This window comes from Silene latifolia, chromosome X (assembly GCF_048544455.1).
Source record: "Silene latifolia isolate original U9 population chromosome X, ASM4854445v1, whole genome shotgun sequence".
Taxonomy (NCBI): Eukaryota; Viridiplantae; Streptophyta; class Magnoliopsida; order Caryophyllales; family Caryophyllaceae; genus Silene; species Silene latifolia.
The window spans coordinates 90,755,152-90,762,872 of NC_133537.1; the positions used below are offsets into that span (position 1 = coordinate 90,755,152).

The 7,721-nt window shown below is 39.5% G+C and overlaps 1 long non-coding RNA gene across 1 annotated transcript; it reads right to left on the minus strand.

Moving 5' to 3' along the window:
• Nucleotides 1-1,254: 1,254 nt before the first annotated feature.
• Nucleotides 1,255-4,292, minus strand: LOC141621487 (uncharacterized). The gene is made up of 3 exons (XR_012532377.1): nucleotides 4,069-4,292; nucleotides 3,903-3,975; nucleotides 1,255-1,496 (listed from the first exon to the last, which is right to left on the minus strand). It is a non-coding gene; the product is annotated as an uncharacterized LOC141621487 (long non-coding RNA).
• Nucleotides 4,293-7,721: the final 3,429 nt, after the last annotated feature.

Here is a 7,721-nt window from a genome sequence, read left to right on the forward strand (position 1 = left end):
CGGCTCGACTCATGACAAAGATGGTTCCTCTTGGCCTAGCATTTGGAGTAGGAGCATCCTTCTTCTCGGGGCAATCCACGGCACGATGTCCGGGCTTCGCACAATGAAAGCAAGTCAAGGGCTTGCCATAGCATCCAATTCCGGGGTGTAGAGCTTGCCTACAATGGTAGCACTTACGGTCTTTCTTAAGCCTATTAGTTGTGGTGTGAGCTTGTCCACTTGGTTCTTGAGCTCTTGGTTCTTGTCCTCCATGGTCTTGTATCCTTGGCACAAACCTCCTCTTGTCGGCATAGTTGGAAGTAGAAGGTACAAATGGTCTCTTGCCATGAAAGTCAGGACGGTAAGAATGAGAAGAGGAGTGGGGCTTGGATTCTTCTTCAATGGCCTTCAAAGAGCTTTCGTCCCAAATAGCATCATCATAAACTTCCACAAAGGTGGTTGAGCTTCTTCTCACCATGCTTTCCACCTTAGGATTCAACTTGTTCTTGTAGAAGTAGACACGATCCTCTTCATCTTTCACGAACTTGGAGGCATAATGAGCAAGTTCATTAAACTTGTCGGTGTAGGCTTGAATTGATAGCTTCCCTTGCTTGAAGTCCATGAACTCCTTCAACCTTTGTTGCTTGAGCTACTTAGGGTAGAAGCGGGTCTCCACAAGTGATTTGAAGCGGCTCCAATCAAAGTAGGGGTCTTGAGTAGCGGTAGGACCGGTCAAAGTCCACAACCTATCGGCTTCCTTCACAAGAAAGTGAGAGGCTAACCTCACCTTGTCCTCCTCTCGGGCATCAAAGAGAGAGAAGTTCTTCTCCATATCACGAAACCACTCCGAGAGAGCAACGGGATCCACTTCACCACCATAGGTCTTAGCCTTGTTCCTTGCTAGTTGACTTGCAATCCAAGCATAACTTCCTTGACGGTTGGCTTCATGAGTAGGGGGAGCGGGTTGAGCATTTTGTTGATTAGCAAGCACTTAGGTGAGGGCTTTCATGATAGCATTTTCCACATTGGTTGGTCGTACCATCTTCTTAAGACACCAAATAAATCAATCAGGTTAGCACCTAACAAATAACATACACAAAGAGACTACCAACTTAGGTCCTTATATCTACCCATCTCTCATTCATTATTTCAAGGTCAAGTTCAAACTAAGTTTGGGGTACACGTGTGTGCGTCGGGAGCAACAAAGGCTCTGATACCAACTATGACACCCCGCGATAAAGCGGAAAGTAAACTACAAAATATATGCGAAAAATGTGAAGTTTTTAAAACTTTTATTTAGTAGATAGAGTTTAGCATGCGGGAGTCACCAACATTCGACAGAAGGAAAAGCGGAAATAAAAACAAAGGTCCAAACAAATAAAACGGTCAAAAGTGGGAAAAAAATATCCCTCGAATGACATAAAGAAATAGGTGAGTCTAAGCGGTGAATAAGAAATCTAAAAGTCCGGGGTACTCGCTAGCTCACACGTCAAACCCCATATAAGCATCTTCACAACCTGTCATTCATGTAAACATGAACGCCACAGTCAGTGGGGAGTAACTCAAGGTTCTCCCAGCCACAAAATGTCGAAATGCACGTAACAAACACTTAATTAAACATATTAATCATGCATCATATATGAACAATAAAGAACAAGGAGATATAATGAATAATCAAGATGAGATAGGCATAATACTTTCTTAATGGAATAGGCATGGTAGGTTAGAATGAATATGCAATCGAGGGTGTAGAACAACCAAGTCAACCAACACACATCGACCGACTCATAAAGTGTAAGACATATACCTAGTATGAACTCACAAGACAAACCATCTAGACTCCAACCTCTTGGTAGGACGACGATCATAATACGGTCCTAGTCTAAACCTCGATCCAGACTTTCGGGATGGACATCACCCGATTCGACAAACGATATACCAATCGTATCCAAGACTCGAAACATGGCACACACTCGTAACCAAAGGTCGAGTAACCTCTAATCGGAAACATGGCACACACTCGTAACCAAAGGTCCGAAGAAAGGCGGAAGGATATCCTAATTCGGAAACATGGCACACACCCGTAACCAAAGGTCCGAAAGAGGAAAGATAACCCAATCCGGAAACATGGCACACACTTGTAACCAAAGGTCCGAAAGAGGAAAGATAACCCAATCCGGAAACATGGCACACACTTGTAACCAAAGGTCCGAAAGGGATAAACAAGGAATGTCAAGTAGTCACACAATGTAAAACGTCACACTTGAGTCACAACAGGAGTAAGAATGATCATGCAAACGTCATATGACACGGGACCATTAATGTCACATTCATACTCATGGCTTGCATCTCACCATGACTGTGGATGGGAACATCAATTCCGACGGTCATATCGCAACTAGAGGGCTTATAGCTCACCCCTAGTATCCGATAGGACCAAGACTCTCACAACAGAGCAATACAAGGCATTATCAAGAATATGACTCTTACAAGTACTTATAGTAAATATCTCATGCTTGTATTATATTAATGAATATTCCATTTTATAATTTAACATGACGGTTAAATAAAATGTAATGAGTGATGATGCATAATTTACGTTTTATGAAATACAAGGGATAAAATGTGACCAAGTCCAAGTGACTCATTTATGAGCCCAATAAACGAATTATAAGAAGTCCAACAAATTAACTCACATTAAGCCCAACAACAAGATATGTTAGACCCAACTTAATACTCATGTAAAATTTAAACATATAATCATGTGAAGCTCAACAATTTGGTCATGTGAGAAAATATATATAATGGACGATATTTAACGAATTAAGTTATATAAAATACGATACGTAGATTAAACCATTCGACTGACCCAAACTTGACTCCGCAAGTACCCATAAACTAAATGTAGCCCAAAAATCAAGCTTACAAATCGGTCCACCTATAACCTATAACAACTTGGCCCATATGTTAGCCCAATTTTCATCAATTTGCGAGCCCATCAGAAATTGTTACCCAACATGAATATACATGGACCCAATTTTATAGGGAAATAAAAGAAACCAGCGGCATTACACCTGCATTCGTTATAACAACCAAGCACACTCCCTGCATCTTACATTTCCCAACAATTGCAGACGACATTCAGCAGTATTACTACCCAAATAAACGAGACCATAGCGCACATAACAGACGAAAGAAGGAGGAGACTAATGAGTGCATAGGTAAAGTACGAGCATGACAGTTCAGGTATGGGAAAACAGGCCCGAGAGACAGAGGAATCCGTCACAAAACAGGGGTAAGATGACGACATTCACAACAAAAACAGGTTCCTAGCAGTCCATATGAAGCCATTCAACACGAGATTATCGAGTATAAACAAGACCGTCATGTGTAGCCTAAGAACAGACCTAAAACGCATACAACCCGTAACCCATAAGTATTTTAAGGCGGAGATTTTAAGTACACAATAGACGATGTTGGAGGGTGTTAAATGAGCATGGAGACGGGTCTGAAATGTTACCCCGCCTGCCCCAGAACAGAGACCAATACTACACCTATCTCGGGTGTAAGACGAATTTGAAGACCCCTTTTTAGCTCAGTTTTCAGACGATAAGAAAATAAGATAAAAGTGAGACAGGAGCAAGACGGGACTAAACGTGAATGGTACCCATTAAGCCCAACTTAACCATGGTCAAAACCCATGTAAAACAGTCCGTTTTAGATGCCCTTTTAAGACGGAAACTCAACACAATTACTCCATGAATGCATCCAGCGAATCCGTGCATAATGACAGGAATGACGAGATAAAATTGAGCATACGAATGAGGAAAGGTGTAAAGAATCGAACTTTATCAAACAAGACACATAATACGACACAAGAGACGGAAATTTCGACAATTCGTCGAGTAACCTATCACCGTTACCTTAACTTTCTTCAATCTTCAAGGGAATGGTCTATTATGAACGAGTTTCCTTCTGGGTCCTCAAAGTCTTCACCTAGAAACCGTAATAAGAGCCGAGTTAGCTTAAAGACGTCACATTTATGAGACGGGTCGAGATGAAAACTCCACAAGGCTATGTCTTTCTTACCTTAAAAGATGAAGGAAGAGATAAGGAGAAGAATGGTGCAAGAATTATTGAGTTTGGTCAAAAATTGAGCGAGAAATCTAGGATTTTAGGACCGCCATTAATGGGTTTTTGAGCTTGTTCTGGTTTGCGTTTTTGAGGTGCGGAAATTGTTGTTTGCAGGTGTCGTTTTATTTAAGTCACAGGGTTTTCGAAAATGAAAGGGAGGGGTTGGCGGGGTATGATTGGGTGAGGAGAGTGTGAAAGAGTAATATTATCATTATTATATTAGTTGGGTGCCAAAATCGAGGGGCGTGTTGTCGACCCGAGATAGGTCGAGAGTAGATAAGTTTAGTCTCACATGTGAGCATGTGACGGTTTTTTGCTAGACGGAGGTTCGTCTCTTAAACCTACTATAATTTAAGATGGAACTTTATTATTATTATCGTTATTATTATTATCGTTATTATTATTATTATTATTATTATTATTATTATTATTATTATTATTATTATTATTATTATTATTATTATTATTATTATTATTATTATTATTATTATTATTATTATTATTATTATTATTATTATTATTATTATTATTATTATTATTATTATTATTATTATTATTATTATTATTATTATTATTATTATTATTATTATTATTATTATTATTATTATTATTACTATCCGACTAAAACACGTATTTTTATATAAATTAAGCTTTAAATATTACTTTTATAAAAAATCTTGTTTAAAAATAAATCCAATTAAATTAAATAATTCAAAAATATAAAATAAAGTAATTAAATGGTTAAATAAATTTTAAATGTCAAAATGAGAAATTCGCGGGTGTTACAGGTGGCACCCAAGACTAACCCAAAATACTACTAAAATACTAACTAGGTAAATGTAGTAGTAACCTTGTTTTTTTGTATATTTGATAGTAGTTAATTTTATATGTGTTTTTGGATGAAAAAGATGAATAAAATAAGAAGGAAAAAATGGTATTTTATGGAGGAGAAGCAACCAAAATTTTATAGCCTCAAAGACCAAGTTTTTCTTCAAATTTTTCCTCTTATGAAATGGGTGAATAGTTGGGTATTTATAGCCATGCAAATGTAAACAATTCACATACAAAAGATAGTGGAAAATGCCTACCTTTTCCACTCACAATGAGTGTATTAGTAGTGTATAAAAAATTTGTCCAAATGGTCCCCTCCGGGTCCATTTCGATTTTCGACATTTGCCCCACAAATGCTTATAAATCTTATATTTAATTATCTGACATAATTAAATATTAATTTGATTATTTAACAATTAAACAATACAAATTAACAACCAATGACTACTTAACTATTAAGTAATCATAAGACTATTTTATCAACATACAATGTGTCAATATTACCCATTTAGCTAATTTTACAACCTCTTGTAAAATTTAATAGCTAATTAATTCCACCTCAAAACATATACACATATCGTATAAAATTAATTAATTAACAATTAATTAATTAATAAATTCTAATTATTTATTATTTAAATATCACATAATTAATAATAAATCTCCTTGTCCCGAGTTCGTAACCCGTCATCAAATAATACATTTACGTGACTAATTAAAAGTCAAATAATACAAGGAATTAATTATCTCGTATCTCATACAAACAATTAATTTATTCTATATGGGCAAAACTCACATTTTCATATCGTTACACGTGGCAAGCAACGAGTGGACAATCAAGGCTTGAGAGGATCAATGTCGTGGATGAATTTGGGCCGTAGGATGAGAAAAGCACACATGGGATATTAAAACAAGTGCAGTCAAAGAGGTTATGGGTCGACTCACCTACTTCCTATTTTTGGGCGACTGGACCTAGAAGTCGGGAAACAAATTCTAGAGGAGCCTGATCCTGGAAGCGCGAGCTTGATTCTGGAAGAGCCTCATTCCAGAGGATCCTGACTCTAGAGGAGCCTGATTCTAGAGTGACTCGACTCTAGAGGAGCCTGATTCCGGAGGAGCCTGGTTCCGGAGAAGCCTGATTCTAGAGTGACTCGACTCTAGAGAAGTCTGACTCTAGAGGAGCCTGATTCTAGAGTGACTCGACTCTAGAGGAGCCTGATTCTAGAGGAGCCTGGTTTCGGAGGAGCCTGATTCTAGAGTGACTCGACTCTAAAGAAGCCTAATTCTAGAGGAGCCTGATTCCGGAGGAGCCTGACTATGGAGGAGCCTGACCATGGAGGAGCCTGAGGAAATGACACTCTAGAGGAAGCAACAATATTAGAGGAATAAAGATTAGCATTAAAAGGAGGAGAAAGTTGGGGAATTAGTCAATAACGGCTAGCATAAAAATAGGGATATATTGGAGAGAATAATATGGGTTAATGGAGGATTTGGTCAAATAAAGGCTAGCATTGAAGAAGGCATTTAGTTGAGCATTTAGTGCATTAAGTGGAGGAATTAAATGAGTAATAAAAGGAGTCAACCAACAAACCCCTATTTGAATGTAACAACTGCTGAAAAATAGGGGAGGTTGGAGTAAATTAGGGGGAGTTACAAGAGCAATAATGGGCTGCAAGATAAGAGGGCATCTAGGGTTTATACACTATAAAAAGAGAAATAACCGCAAGGAAAATGGGGGCATGACAACGTACAACAAAACACATATCCACACCTCACACCTTGACATCGTCATCTCACACTTGATAATCTCTGTCATCCTCATTGATCAATATCTACGCAACAACGACATTCTTGTATCCAGAAAATACACTCAGGCTCCAGCAGTAGTTCCAGCAGAAACTCCGGCAGAGGCTCCAGCTTAAACTCCGACAAAGGATCCAGCAGGAAGCATTCCTAAAGAGCCTTATTTCCTAGCCTTTATCTTGTACTTCCATTAAAATATCTCCTAAAGAATTATAGTGCATACTTGGTGGGATTCCGACTCCCCCCGCGGTTGTTCCCACACCGGGTTTTCCGCGTCACCAAAAACTCTTTGCGTCGATCTTTCTTTCATTGTCTTTTACTTTGTTTTGCGCCGTGATTCCTTTATTCGCTCATAGTTATAGACGATCACTTTGACTCACCAATGTAAACAACTAACCGGTAAATTTTTACCAAAACAATTTGGCGCCCACCGTGGGGCATAGTGATCATTCTCTATAATCCAATTTCGCAAGCGCAATTTTACTCATTGCCATGTCTGGAGCCAGTTCGAATCCGTCCAGCACCCAGGGAGCACCCCCTCAACCTTCTGGTGGAAGGCCTCTTCCAGCATCTACGGGACCAGTCACTGCGTCACTAGTAGCCAGCCAGATGGTCCCCGTCAGCGTGTCTCCCAAAGCCATGCCACCACCTTTCAAGGCACCGCAGGTACCTAAAGCATCAGCAGCACCCAGTGTGACGGAATCTAGCAGGGAGAGCGACCCTAGCAGGAGTGAAGTCCTTACTAGGACCCAGATCCAGGAGGCAGCATCAGGAGGCTTTCCCAAGAAATCAGGAGCCTCGCCACCAGATCTAATGCGAGTGGTGCTAGAAGGAATGGATACCCTGCACCGGGCCATTGAAAGCTTGAGGAAGGACAATCATGATCTCAGGAACCAGATCACAATGGTGGCACAGGCTAGGCCAGCATCTGCTCCACTACCTCCACCTTCTGAGGCCCCAGTTTCAGCCACCAG